Consider the following 15,934-nt stretch of genomic DNA (forward strand, 5'->3'; position numbering starts at 1 on the left):
ATTTTAGGATTTGTCTGAAAAACAGCTTTGGTTTTCACATTGCATTTTTGTTTACTTTAGTTTAGAATATATTTTCTGGCTTAAAGTTAAAAAATTGGGTAATATAAATAACTTTTTGTACAAAAACTGCCCAGACAGAACTTTCTGAAATTAGCTCTTGAAAAGGGGATTCTTTTGATGATCTGATAATTTCTGTAAAGAAACTAGCTGAGTGTGCAACAAGTGACAGGAACAACCATGCAGATGAAGGCAGGGGGATTGTCACACGCGTTGTCACGGGCTTACAGTGTAACAAATAGATTTATCGACAAGTTGACACGTTTCAATTCTATAAGGTGACCTTGCTGACTAGAACTTGTCAGTATACAAATAAAAAAAGGATTGAATGAAAATCTGTGACATGCAAAATGCTTATAAATACTGAAATCCGGAAACACAGATATACTTACAATGTAATTGAGATAATATAAAATTATATTATTTTTTTTTCTTGGGGGTGGGGGGAGAGGGGTGCTGAAGTTGGTGGTATAGCATTTACACCGTATTTTATCAACTTTTAAATCTAAAAATAAATAAGTGAACGCTGGGATAGGTCTAATTATTGAAGAGTCAAACGATAGAAAAGTAAAATGCAATATTGTGCTTTTTGCTTGAGACACGTTGTTACAGAAAGTTCCTGTTGTGCTTAGCTGTGAGACCCAAGGCGCCACCTACAGAGGAACTCTGGTGCTCTTAGAGTAACAATTGAGTATTTGAACCTTAGTTACACAAACCTACAGAGACGTAACATTTTTGGGGATTCTAAAACAATATTTGAAGCATCTGAGCAATATTTTGAACATCATCATTGTAAGCATGTAATGCAGTCAATATGAATACATGCCATGTGTTGAATACAAAATGTGATACAATTACTGTAGATACTTTGAAAGTGTATAGGTTTCCAAGTCCCTAGCTGCAAAACAGCTGTATTAATATTTAACAGTCTGTATATTAAGCAGAAAGCTGGGGAGATGCAGAAAACATATAAGGGACTAAGATGCAAGAACTGAATATACACCTTACAGAAAGTGGCATTCAGGTCGTGTTTTAATTACACGTTAGTGAGCACCAATTAATAATCTTTTATCAACAGCAGGATTGGCAAGGCTGGGAAAACGTTGATTTTTTTGTTGAGACTTTTTATTTTATAATGCTTATGCCTTTTACTTGACTTTCCAATATGACAAAAATACTAATGCAATGTCTTATCTTTAAAACGCGGTTGGTTATAATATTATTCAGTATGCCTTGAATTTAGTTATTGGCTGCATCTGTAGAAATTATTATAGCACACTTATAAACATCTGACCATGTGTAATGGTATTTATACCACAGTTTATTTTGTGCATGATTAAAGGATCACTCTCTTCTTGTTGCTACACAATACTTATTTTAGGAATTGGGTTCATAAAACGTGACCCTGGATTATACACAGGGCTGTTAGTCTCATGCGAAGAAAGTTACTGGGAGTTTGTTTTCATGTTTAAAAAGGACTTTCACATTATCCTAATTAAATGACATGAACATGTAGGATACAGTGTTTGGGTCAGGGGTGTGGATCGCCCTAATATGTAATGAAGGCTCTTCCTGGGATTTTAGCAGGTGAGATACCAATCTCTTTCATTCAGGATAGCACCATTACACCCTGGAGCAGCCAGCACCACCCTTTTATCCTTAAATAACCATGGGCAGAGCATGCATTATTTATGAGTACATGCTACATTAATACATGTTTGCATAGAAAACATAGGACACCATTAAATGCAGCATGTACAAGTACATCTCAGTCTTCAAAACAGCCGGGATAGGCACATACTACCGACTCACTTAAAGAAGCAAATGAGAACCCAGTTTCAATAATGATTCCTTGCTGGTTAGATGTGCATTTAAAGGTTAGACATATAAATAGATGTCATGAAATAGAGTTATGCATGTGGCAGAGTAATACTTTTTAAACTACTTTTAGCATCAGGTTTGAGCCTCTCAGAGGTAGTATTAGGCACATCAAAGGCATGTAACAGGTGACCAGATGGTTTCAACTTATTAAAGAGAGGCTCAGCTTGTTCCAGTTTTACACTTCCAATCACAGTGTATTCCCCCTGGTGATATGAGCACAGGAAACACGAATCTGCAGTGAGCATGAAAGCTGTAAAACCCAGACTGACAGATCTTGTGTAATAATGAAGGCTCTTGTCATTTAGACCAGGGGTGCTCAACTCCAATCCTCAGGACCCCAAACAGGTCAGGTTTTAAGGATATCCCAGCTGCAGCACAGATGGCTCAAACAGTGGCCGGCCAACTTCAGTCATCAAGGGCCACAAACTGGCCAGGTTTGCAAGATACCCCTGCTTCAGCACAAGTGGCTCAATCAGTGGATTGAGTTGAGATTGGGCCACCTGTGTTGAAGCTGGGATATCCTGAAAACCTGACCTGTTGGGGGGTCTTGAAGACTGGAGTTGAGCACCCATGATGTAGACTAATAGTATATGACATTTTTCCACTTTACAGTGAAAACCATTTAACCATTTGCTAGTAACTCTACTGTTCAATGTACGTTTCCGGGATGGAGAGAAACCTTTCTTTACATTCTGCCAGTTGCAACCAAGCTTCAACAAACATGAGGATTTGCTTGATCTATCCAGAGAAAATAAATTACACATTTCACACTACCGGTAACTAAACTTTTCCAGGAAAGTCAGCACAGAGCTTCACATTCACCAGTGTCAAATTTCAATAGCTGCTCTGTCCCAAGGAAATTGCAAAGTGCACCCTTTTAAATGTGTAAAAATGTCCTGTTTTAAATTACACACAAAAAAATATATGTTATGTTGAGAGCTTCCTGTAAATAATTTTGCTGCGATATAAAACAATACAAAGTATGACTAGGTAGTGGTGAAACTACAATTAAAGTGGGCATATTGTGCCTAAAAGTAAGAAAGTTCACTTTTTAATAGTAGTAAAGCTTTTCAGACACTGCATAAAAATTAAATTGATCATATTTATTCTATAAAACATAAACATGTGAGGTCTCTTTTACCAAAGTATATGCAATTCACTTACAACTCCCTCTAGTTTGTGCCAAAGCAAGATCTGTTTTTGCACCCATTAAAAAAAATCTGTCACACATTTTCCTCCTGGAAGTCTGTATGGTGCATTTGGTGTATTTATATGACTGTGTGTCTGTGTATGCATGGCCTATACAAACTCACACAAACACACTTTTATATGGGCACCCACATAGAAACAGATGAAGAAACAGCAAGGACACAAACCCTCATACATTTAAAATTCAGAACCTCTACTGCAAAGGTGGCCAACTCCAGAGCTCAAGGGCCACCAACAGGTCAGGTTTTATGGATATCCCTGATTCCCTGATACTTGTGCTGAAGCAGGGATATCCTGAAAAGTTGACCTGTTGGTGGCCCTTGAGGCATGGAGTTGGCTACCCCCTATTTGATGGTCAACTAGTATTAGATCCTTATCCTTTGTCTTTTTTCCCCTTTCCTAACCAGGATGAAAACTAGCCCATTCACTATCAGATCGGCCTCCACCGCACGCAGAGAAATATGTTGCTGTCCCAACTACTCTAACCCATCATAAGCTGGATGAGAACACTCCCTTCACTTGCCCCATGTACTTTGAGAAATAACTGGGCATACAGCACTTGGAAATAAATACTGAGTAATACAATGTGAAGATATAATGGCCACTGGTAGCCGAACTAATGGTAACCAATGGACACATTATCTACAATATATTAAGCAGAGGGTTAATGCATTCACTTCTGCAGATGCATGCAGTGCAATACATGAAGAGATTACTGTAATAATGCAAAGGGCCCTACACTTCAGATATTTGTATTAGTAAATAGTGTGACATATGATCACACCTTGTCTATGTGCCACATGCCTTCCTTATTGCATGTATTACTTTTATTCCAGAACGCAACAAATACAATGAAACCATTTCACATGTTATATTCATTTGTGGTATGGTCATTTGAAATCAATCATTACTTTATTAATTATTATTATTATTATGATTAATTGTCCCATTTTGCAAAGCTCTCATGTAACAACAATCTTTATTATATTATTTATTGATGTTTTTATTTCGGATTAAATGGCCATTCCAAAGCTGCTTTCGATATGATTTTTCTACTGATAAATCTGAGGCATGCCTGGGGAGATATGAAGCAATCGGGGGAATTAAAAGTTGGAGCATAATTGATGCATATTGGCATGGGCGTCCGCAGGGGGGCCAAGGGGGGGCGCTTGCCCCCCCCTGGATCCTCGCAGTCGCAGCATTAATTTAATAAAATATGCTGAGGGAGGAAGAGGCAGCTGAGCCGCGGCCCGGGATTGGATGGGAGGCGGGGCTAGCTGCAGCAGTCACGCAGGGGTGGGGGCCGCCACGTGCTCTCCCGCGCTGACCGCTGTAACTCCCCATCCGGACCGGCACCCAGACTCTCCCTCTGGCCCTGCTCCCTCCTGCACCCCGGCAGACGGCAGTGTGGCCGCATTATCGCATAAGGTAGGGAGTGGGACACGTGGGACGAGGGAGAGATGGCATGGAGATGCGGGGGAGAGACTGAGATTGGGGGGGCAATTTGGCAAAGAAGCTTGGGGGGGGGGCGAGGGAGATTGGGGGTGGGGGGAGGATGGGGGGGCAAAGAAGCTTGGGGGGGGGGGGCGAGGGAGATTGAGAGATGGGAGATGCAGGGGGGGGTGAGATGGGAGATGCATGGGGGGGAGAGATGGGAGATGCAGGGGGGGAGAGATGGGAGATGCAGAGGGGGGGAGAGATGGGAGATGCAGGGGGGGGAGAGATGAGAGATGACGGGGGAGAGAGATGGGAGATGCAGAGGGGGGGGAGAGATGTGAGATGCAGGGGGGGAGAGATGGGAGATGCAGAGGGGGGAGAGATGGGAGATGCAGGGGGGGAGTGAGATGGGAGATGCAGGGGGGGGGAGAGAGATGGGAGATGCAGGGGGGGGGAGAGATGGGAGATGCAGGGGGGGTGAGATGGGAGATGCAGGGGGGGAGAGAGATGGGAGATGCAGAGGGGGGAGAGATGGGAGATGCAGGGGGGGAGTGAGATGGGAGATGCAGGGGGGGGGGGAGAGAGATGGGAGATGCAGGGGGGGGGAGAGATGGGAGATGACGGGGGGGGAGAGATGGGAGATGCAGAGGGGGGAGAGATGGGAGATGCAGGGGGGGAGTGAGATGGGAGATGCAGGGGGGGGGAGAGAGATGGGAGATGCAGGGGGGGGAGAGATGGGAGATGCAGGGGGGGTGAGATTGGAGATGCAGGGGGGGAGAGAGATGGGAGATGCAGAGGGGGGAGAGATGGGAGATGCAGGGGGGGAGTGAGATGGGAGATGCAGGGGGGGGAGAGAGATGGGAGATGCAGGGGGGGGGAGAGATGGGAGATGCAGGGGGGGAGAGAGATGGGAGATGCAGAGGGGGGGAGAGATGGGAGATGACGGGGGGGGAGAGATGGGAGATGCAGAGGGGGGAGAGATGGGAGATGCAGGGGGGGGAGTGAGATGGGAGATGCAGGGGGGGAGAGATGGGAGATGCAGGGGGGGAGAGAGATGGGAGATGCAGGGGGGGGAGAGATGGGAGATGACGGGGGGAGGGAGATGTGAGATGCAGGGGGGGGGAGAGATGGGAGATGACGGGGGGGGGAGAGATGGGAGATGCAGAGGGGGGAGAGATGGGAGATGCAGGGGGGGAGTGAGATGGGAGATGCAGGGGGGGGGAGAGATGGGAGATGCAGGGGGGGAGAGAGATGGGAGATGCAGAGGGGGGAGAGAGATGGGAGATGCAGGGGGGGGAGAGATGGGAGATGCGGGGGGGAGAGAGATGGGAGATGCAGAGGGGGGGGAGAGGTGGAAGATGCAGGGGGGGGGGAGAGAGATGGGAGATGCAGGGGGGGGGGAGAGATGGGAGATGCAGGGGGGGAGAGAGATGGGAGATGCAGAGGGGGGGAGAGATGGGAGATGCAGGGGGGGGAGAGATGGGAGATGCAGGGGGGGAGAGAGATGGGAGATGCAGAGGGGGGGGAGAGGTGGGAGATGCAGGGGGGGGAGAGAGATGGGAGATGCAGAGGGGGGAGAGAGATGGGAGATGCAGGGGGGGAGAGAGATGGGAGATGCAGAGGGGGGGAGAGATGGGAGAGATGGGAGATGCAGGGGGGGGGGGAGAGATGGGAGATGCAGGGGGAGGGGAGAGATGGGAGATGCAGAGGGGGGGGAGAGAGATGGGAGATGCAGGGGGGGAGAGAGATGGGAGATGCAGAGGGGGGGGAGAGTGTGTGTATGAATAATGTGGTGCAACTGCATGCAATGGTGTTTTTTTAATATTTAATATTGCTTTATTAACCTTCAAGCTTTCTCAAATTTGCTTGAAAATGCACCATTTGCCCACTTTTTTTTCAAAATTTTCTCGGGGGGGGAGGGGGGGTAAGGGGGGCGGAGAAACCCCCCTTATGCTGGTCGTGCTCGCTCGCCACGGTGCACTCACCACCACTTTCACGCCGGGCACTGGCCGTTAAAATTATGCCCCCCCCCTGAAAAAATTTCTGCGGACGCCCATGCATATTGGGTCATTTTCATCTTGCGTCTCTCTGCATCAGTGTGCAAGGTCTGTGCTCCAAGTTTTGTCCTGTGTGCACTAGTGTGTCAGTTAGGGAGGAGTTACAGGACGCACAGATTCGAACGAGATCTCAGTGTCTTAGTGCCATATTTTTATCTAGCATTTGTGTTAAAACCCAGCAAGTCTGAAAATGCGACGTTTTCTGGCTAGCAATTTGCGTGACGTGAACTCTTTCATACATTTGACGCAATTGTAAGCAGAAAATAAATGAGTGTGTGGAAACAGCCTTCTAAGCCTTTTCTTTATGTTGATACTTCACCTCCCAATATTACAATGGATATTACATTCTGCATTGTGGAATGCCCCTTCTCCCTTTACCTAGGTCCATAAAATTGATACAGTCTGAAGTTTCCATAAAATATGCAAAGAGGTCTGTAGCAAATATATGGAGCTGGATAATAATTTTTACATAGATGCAAGCAAAAATAATAAAATTTATATTTAAGCTTTGTATAAAACCCATATTAATAGAATATGTAACGAGGACCCTGCTCATAGGATCTTATCAGGATCAATATATTGTAATAAGAGTCTGGGGCATTATGACCTAATTCCATTATTACATTATAATTCCATTATGTTACTTCTCTGTGTACTACACCTGTCACAGCATCAGTAAGAATGCCCTTATCACTGTCACAGCATCAGTAAGAATGACCCCCTTATCACTGTCACAGCATCAGTAAGAATGACCCCCTTATCACTGTCACAGCATCTGTAAGAATGACCCCCTTATCACTGTCACAATACATTTTGCTTTTTACCCTTTTGCTACTTTGGCCACTAGAGGGCGTCCTAAAAAAAATAAATTTAAATTACATTTCGCAGCAGAAGATGACAAAAATAAACTTTTAATGGACAGTTGCTATCTTGTCTGTTTCCTGGTAAAAATGACATATTTTGAGTAAATAAGAGAGTCAGCAGGTACTTGTCAGTCAGCGAAACATATGCAGTTCTGGCCCCGTTGACAGTGTAGGGGTTTTATAGTCCAAATACCATTACAGCAATGACATGAATGGCTATTCACAAAGTACGTCATGAAAAAAAACATATGCACTGTGATCTACTTTTCAAGTCCTTAATATCCTCCTGGTACTGTTTTTGTACTACTATTTCAATGACACAGCAATATGAATTGTCCAATGTACAACACAATAATTACAAACATAGAAGTCCTTCCATTTAAATCAATCTTGTTAGAATGCACCTGTCGCTAATTATAGGGAACATTTGGATTAAGAACAAGTGTCACGCAGGACAAATCACTTCAACATGTAACCGTTCACAGGCATAAACTTCTGTGAACTAGATGGCAGAAAACAATGACATTTTAAACAGCTAATTGCATAAACCTTGTAATGCTGATAATTGCTACTCCAAAGCTACGTCTATCAATTGTAGTATCCCATTGTATTTCATATCTTCATATTAACCCTCATGGAAAGCTGTGAAATCCTGAAACACTATAATCCGATTTACGTCAACATGTCTAGGAATCCTTGACGATGCTTGTGGAAGGCGTATTTATTTTGGTTACAAATTAATATTTATTATTATTATTTTTTTAATTTACGTTCATTTCTGCTGTGTTTATTGAATCAGAAATTAGAAAGAGTTGTAGGAATTAATTAAGACAAATATGTTGACCACATACATTGTATAGAGATACCAGGTGGGCTATTTAGTGAGAAGAGAGGGCACCCAAATTCTTGGGGAGCCTCCCAGTCCAAGGTGAAATGTTGACCCATATTTAATAAGTAGTCTTCTGCCGTAAGACCTCTCTCCCACGCAGGAAGGTTGCTTAGTAAATATGGCTCTTAATACTGTTTTGTGCTGCAATGCATTGCTGACCCTTCCAGCAGCAAATGGGTTAATATTACTTTCATGGGACCCCGGTGAAGAAAAAATGACTGGCGGCAACTTATCTGCCTGCAAGTCAATGTACAATGGCGACGTGTCTAAAACACGTGCTGACACGTGCGTTTTCTTCTTCAATTCTGTGTTCTTGGTGACATTTTCATGGAAAGTTCCGTTGCTCAGAATTTTAACAGTTTCATCAGTTTTTTACAAAATAATAATAATAATAACTTTATCTCATATAGCGCTTTTTTCCCAATGGGATATAAAGCGCGTCACAATGACAGTATAGCACGCGGTACGCGGCACATAGGAATGTTACAGACACAGTCCCTGCCCGGTTGATCTTACATTCTGTTTTTGGTGCCTGAGGCACAGGGAGGTAAAGTGACTTGCCCAAGGTCACAATGAGCTGTCAACTCAGTGTAATTGTTTACAGTCAGTGTCTTTACTCACTGAGCCACTCTTTCAGCTCTTTACAGAAAAATGTAGTGAACAATAGCAGTATTTAAAGGGCGCTGAGACCTTGCACATTGACTTGTAAGGCTTGCCAATTCTTTTTTTGGAGAAGTGTGACCATCTTCACAACATTGTTTTGCAATAAATAAATAAATAATGCACATTTCGCCCGGTTGACGAACTGCATTGACAATGTTGCACGCCTGCACATGTTGGGTATATAGCGATGCCCAGGAAGGGGCACGCTTCAGCATGGCACCTTGATGGGGAGTCCCACCGACATGAAAGTTGCCATTTCAATTGCAAAAAGAACCTCAGAAAAAGATCTCTAGAATAGGGGAGTCCCAGGAGAAGGACAGGTCAGGAAACAGACTGGGGTGGGGGGCACCCCAACATCGAGACAAGAACCCCAGTGATTTTCTAATCAGTGCAGAGGAATGAAAATGTTTGGAAATCTTCTAGGCAACAAATTTGGGTCATGTTTTGGGTCAATATTTGGGTCATGTTTTGCCTGTAGATGTTGTATATGTTTCCTATACGCAAGACGTTGGCTTCTACCAAAATAATGCTTCAGAGGAGAACTGGAGGAAAGAATTATGAGCTGGGATGATAATGAATGTATCCATTCAACAACAACTGCTTATGTTTCATTTATTGTCTGCACACAAATTCTTCTCATAACACGTTAAGATCTCCCACAGGGAGCCGTTCTGCATATATATATTATTTTATTCAATCCAGGCCAAGAGCCACAGTGTTGCCTGAATCTTTTTGCCCAGATGAATAAACCAGGGGATGCTCAACGTCAGTCCTCAAGCCCCTGCCAACAGTTCAGGTTTTAAGGATATCAAAGACTGAGCCACTGATTAAGCCACCTGTTCAAAAACAGGGATATCCTGAAAACCTGACCTGTTGGGGGGTCTTAACGACTGACGTTGAGCACCCCCTGGAATAAATGATCATCCACCACTTTATCCATTCATTTGCAGTATCGATCTCACCACAACCCATGCATGAAGTATATAGCAAACTCCTACATCAAACAAATACTTCCATCATAAATTTCACCCTTGATAAATGTCATAAAACAGATATGACCTTCACTGGCTAGCCATTGGTTATTAGAAGAAAGTAGCTCAATAGGTCACATGTCACTAATTCTTGATCTGTGAATATCAGGGAACATCTGGATATGTAGTGTATTGAATGACAATGTCTGGGTACCTCTTAACTGGGCATCAGTAAAACAATGGATATTGTGGGGGGGGGGGGGGGGCAGGGGACTAAGGTTAACGAGGTTCTGGAGTCTCTTTTTGTTTTTTTTAGGGATCCAGAAGAAACTCAATATAGTTTGTCTGATGTTAGTAGGAACGAGGCTGGATATTGACTGGGAAACCGGGACGAATGCTTTTTTTTTTAAAACCACATTTCTTAATTTAAAGCTGTATTATTTGTTGTAGTTTAGATATTGATTTATTTTTCTTTCATTAGCATCTTTTTTTCCTACAAAAACACCTCTGGTAGAAAAACAAATGAGTACACTTCCATGAAGTTAACATAATCTAGAGCAGGGGGGCTCAACTGCTGTCTTCAAGCCCCCCCCCAACATGTCATGTTTTCAGGCTAGCCCTGCATCAGCACACGTGGCTCAATCAGTCCCTGCTTCAGCACAGGTGGCTCAATCAGAGGCTCAGTCTTTGACTGACCCTCTGATTGAGCCACCTGTGCTGAAGCTGGGATATCCTGAAAACCTGATCTGTTGGGGGGGGGGGGGGGGGGCTTGAGGACTGGAGTCCCGCACCCCTGATCTAGAGAACTGCTATGTAAAGAGATTATATGATCGACAAACATTTATTCTAAATTTGCATAAAGAGTAACCGTGTCAAATAATATAAAAATGAATATAGTCCTGAGTACAGTGAGAAATGTATCATATCGGCATTATGCAGAGCTTGTCTTCTGTGGGGGATTATCTGTTAATGACTAATAAGGGTCATCACAGTTTAGTGAACATACAGTAGCTCTATGATTATTTTATTGATGGAACTGAGCTTTACACAAAGGTAAAATGAATACATACTGTAGAGCAGTCGTCTGTTGTCTCTAAATAATAATGCTTTGAAATGTTTCAAAGTAATTAGAATTTTCATTCTTGCTGCATCCTTGGAATTATAGGCTAGTGACCTGTTTGGGAAGCGTCCAACATAAGAAAATGCAAGATCATTTTTTTTTTAAATTACAACGCGCGCAGAACTTCTCTAAATCGAACAGCAATAACTTTCTTAAGACTCAATAAAGATTAATAACATTAGCAGCTTTAATCAGCAGTCCATTGTTTTATTGATGTATTCATTTAATTCCAGGAAGGAGGGGGTTTGCGCTGAAGCATTTGCGTCCAAAAATGTAGCATTTTCTGTGTGTAATTTGTGCCATATCTATAAAGAGTATGGGGTGGGGTTGCAGAATTTGGCATATTCTTGAGCTATAATTGTGTGAAACACACTTCCCACACCAAACCATGCAGGAAACCCTAAACAAAGGTAACCCAACCCTTCCATATCTCTTAATTTCCTTTCATATCTGTGCGAACATGCAAATGTAATTTGGCCTATTGTCCTCCCACAAGATCCATCAATCCCTAATATCATCACAGACCAACACAGGTATATAAGAAAATGGTGCACAGAAGAATTATACCTAGACACTGCCTGTCGCAGATACATTGCAAGGCGGTTTGCATGGAAATACGCACTTTGCGCTAATATGTAGGTACAGATGTTTTTATATAGCACCATCCATGTATATAGGGCTTCACAGCAGTCATACATGGGACATAGTAATATAACGCATAATGGGAATAAGCGCTTCAGGCATAAATGTAACAGGAAAAGGAGTCCCTGCCCCGAAGAGCTTAATATTTAGGGGTTGGTACATAAATCCCACAGAGCAGAACAACGCATCAAAGACCCATGTGGCAGCAGAGTGTGTTTAATTATTTGGATTAAGATAATGAACCATACTTACAGCAGTGTTCTGGCGTGGGAAGACACCTCACAGCTCATTCATAGCAATGGACTGTAAGGCCCAGATCCACAAAAGGCTGCACACCTGTACCCCCATTCATAGAGAATGCTATGCTAAAGCTTAGCAGCCTTTGTGTATCGGGGCCTACGTTACCGTCCAGTGCCCCGAAGGTGTTATGGTTGAATACTGCTTAGTAAATACAGGCCAAAATGCATTCCTAACTGTGACTGGTTTCAGCCAGCAAAGGGTCACCTTTGTGGACGTCCAGAATCTTGTATCCATATAAGTTGGGCTCACTTTGAAACATTATTGTTATTAATAATAAGGACAGTCACATATAATGTTGTGGTTATTGCCTAAGCATTGCACCCTATAAGAAAGTCTCTGGTGGCACGTGTAAGGTCTGCACTGGGGATTTGAGTGGGTCCTTCTCTTCTATTCTCCTCTTTAGTAGAAAATACAGGCATTGGGGTTTCAGTTTTCTTCATTTTTAATTTTTTTTAAAAAGCAAGTCAATTCCACTCAAATAAAGAGAGGTGCTTGGTCTTTAAAAAAATACTCTTGAGGGGAAGACCCTTTTCTGTTCACTAAACTCTTAGCTGCACCGATTTTGCTGCATGGGAAACATTCTGTGGAAACTCGAGTTTTCTTTGATGGATCTATTCTCACAAAGGAATACTAACAGGAAAAGCTTTTGAACTTGTTGATGATACTTATGTACTGATATATATATATATATTTACAAATAAGTTTAAAGCAGGTTATGTATAGAGATGGGCGAATTTTTGGGGGCGTATTTGGATCTGCAGCGGATCGCCCGGTTCCTTCGGTCCTCGCGTTTCAGCGGATCAATGTCAAAAAGGGCGATTTGTATTTCGCGGATATTTTTTATTATTACCAATAGACTCAGTGGATTCCGCAACCCCGTGGCTGGATTTCTAGATCTGAATTCTACGAATCCGTCCACGGGTGTATCCAATGGCGGTTTTTGATGAATCCGTTTGCGAATATTACACCGCAAAACGGAGTTTGGGGGTAACATCGGCAAAAATCCGGGAAATGGATTTGGGGCGTGTTCACTGTCTCTAGTTATGTACATTGAACTAGGAAAAAATATTTGTGTGCCAAAAAGGTTTTACTTCTACTCACAAGCCAGACAATTGTTACAGTATACACAGTATATGTCTCTCTGTATTGTGCTCCATGTAAAATGTGATATATAAGTAACGAGTGACTCTAAATAAAATGTTAGAGGAAGAAAATGACTGTTATTGGGTGATTTAGGTATAAAAAAGTTAGCACTAGTCAACAAAACAGTGATTTATTATTTTATCTGTGTGCGTCAAACATAAAACCTTTGACAGTTTTCTTCTTTTGGTTTCAGATATGTTTATTATAGATCAATTTAGCTTAAATCAGGGGATTTACAGTCTCAAGACCCCCAACAGGTCAGGTTTTCAGGATATCCCTGCTTCAGCACAGGTTGCTCAATCAATCCCTGCTTTTGCACAGGTGGCCCAATCAGTGCCACAGTTAATGACTGAGCCACTGATGGAGCCACCTGTGCTGAAGCAGGGATATCCTTAAAACCTGACTTTTTGGGGTTGGGTGGGTTTTTTTTCTCTTCAGGACTGGAGTTGAGAACGCTTAACTTAAGTAAAAAAGGAGTCATTTATAAACATTAAAAAGTGTAGCAAATGCTTAAACTCAGTTATCACCACGGTTTCCCTGTCATTTTTTCAGGCCAAATTGTTTCTATACTATGGAGTCTGTGTTTTAACAATTAGAAGCATATTCACTATACATACAGTACGGGGTAAGTTTATTTTCTAATTATTGGACTTACAGTATTTGTAATGCCAGTGGAACCTGGTCAAAAAACCAACACAAACTTCACACGTTAATGAATTCACCAGGAGGATGGTAAATCACGTTCTCAAAACCTGAGCAAAATTGACCAACTATTACAAAGGAAAAATAGGTACAAGTGTTTTTTAATGCATATAAATAACCGAAACTCCTAGTTTTAGCGATTAGATCCATTTGTATGTCTGGTTTCTAAATAGGTTTCAAAGTGTTCAGCTCTGGACGGAGTAAAGGAATATTCCTTTTTTTTTCCCATTGCAATTCCATCTCTTCGTAATTGGTTTCTGCTGTTTGTTTGGTAGATGTTTATGAAAGTAAATAAAGTCAATCTGATTTGGGTTCATCAGCGCTGCTGTCATGCAATAAGAACGTAATGCTAGAACAAGCATACTTACAGTTTGAAAGAAAAGAATAATCTTGGATATCAAATCCAAAAAAAAAAAAAAAGTCTTGGCTGAAGGAAAATTCCGTCATTTGACACAATGTTGACTCCAAAGACTTAATTATTATCCAATTTCCTGGTCTCCTGTGTATCAGCGATCAGTTTTTCAGCTAATCAAGAACTGAGAAAGATAACAAGTGACTTTCTAATCGGAGTATTTTTGACTGATGGGCTGTGCAGTTTTGTTTGCTTTATGTTTGTGACTACAGCATCACTCATCTTTAATCAAATATCTCAATACTCCTAGGACCATGTTATAATACGTTTAACAAACAAACAGATTACTAAGAAGATCTCATTACGTCAGATCTTGTGCACGGGCTTTATCCCAAGCTGTCATATGGGAGAAGATGCAACACAGACCTGTGCTCCATGTAATCAGTTTAAAGCGATTTCTTATTACAAAGTTGTATTTACTTTTTCCCTTCTCCCCTCTCCTGACCGCATATTTCTTTGTGAAATCACCCAATTCATGCTGCAGATTGACGCCACTGTGAACTTTCTCAGAACGGCTTTTAAAACCTGAGCCCTGAGGAGAGCAGAATTCTGGACACAGCTAAGTGCAATATGAGTCCACCTGGAGGACCAAAAATGTTTGTTATATAGGGCCTTGTGCTTTCACTCTAGGCTAGGGGCGCTCAACTCCAGTCCTCAAGCCTCCCCAACAGGTCAGGTTTTCAGGATATCTCTGCTTCAGCACAAGTGGCTCAATTAGAGGCTCAGTTTCCGACGGAGCCTCTGATTGAGCCACCTGTGCTGAAGCTGGGATATCCAGAAAACCTGACCTGTTGGGAGGGCTTGAGGATTGGAGTTTAGTACCCCTCCTCTAGTCCACACTTCTTTTGTTAGGTATGTGTTAGGTCTCTTCTTATTTGATAATAACAATGATTACGTTAACAGTTGCAAATGGTAAGACGCCCCAGTGAAATTGAAATGGTCCTCCTGTATGTTATGGAATACCTTCTGGAATCAAAAACATCAACGTGTACACCTGCAAGCTGTGCCTACGGAAATGAAGCTCCAGAGTTAACGGGCACAGCTGCAGTCAGCCTTACATTCAGCACTTGTAAATTGAACTATTTTAAGTGCCGCTATCACAATATTGATGGAGCTATTTATAGTACTGCAAGCTTCCCAGCCATAACAAGGTCCTAATGTCCCGCACTGCTGCTCATACTTTGCCATCTCCTGGCATGAAGCCAGATTCTATGTTAAGGCACCTGGTGGGCAATCCTTTGCAATAAGGCAGGGGTGGCCAATTCCCCTCCTCAAGGGCCACCAAACAGGGCAGGTTTTCAGGCTATCCCTGCTTCAGCACAGGAGGCTCAATCAGTCTACCACTGAGCCACTGATTGAGTCACCTGTGCTGAAGCAGGGATAGCCTGAAAACCTGGCCTGTTGGTTGCCCCTGAGGATGGGAATTGGCCACCCCTGCAATACGGGAATAAAAGGTTTTGGGAAAAGGCATACAGGCATACCCCGGTTTAAGGACACTCACTTTAAGTACACTCGCGAGTAAGTACATCTCGCTCAATAGGCAAACGGCAGCTCACGCATGCGCCTGTCAGAACGTCCTGAACAGCAA

At 42.8% G+C, this 15,934-nt stretch overlaps 1 protein-coding gene across 9 annotated transcripts in view; it reads right to left on the reverse strand.

Annotated features, from left to right (window-relative positions):
* NFIA (nuclear factor I A) overlaps positions 1 to 15,934 on the reverse strand; it is a 426,576-nt gene that overhangs the window by 321,503 nt on the left and 89,139 nt on the right. The window lies entirely within an intron of this gene.

Source organism: Ascaphus truei, chromosome 10, assembly GCF_040206685.1.
Source record: "Ascaphus truei isolate aAscTru1 chromosome 10, aAscTru1.hap1, whole genome shotgun sequence".
NCBI lineage: Eukaryota > Metazoa > Chordata > Amphibia > Anura > Ascaphidae > Ascaphus > Ascaphus truei.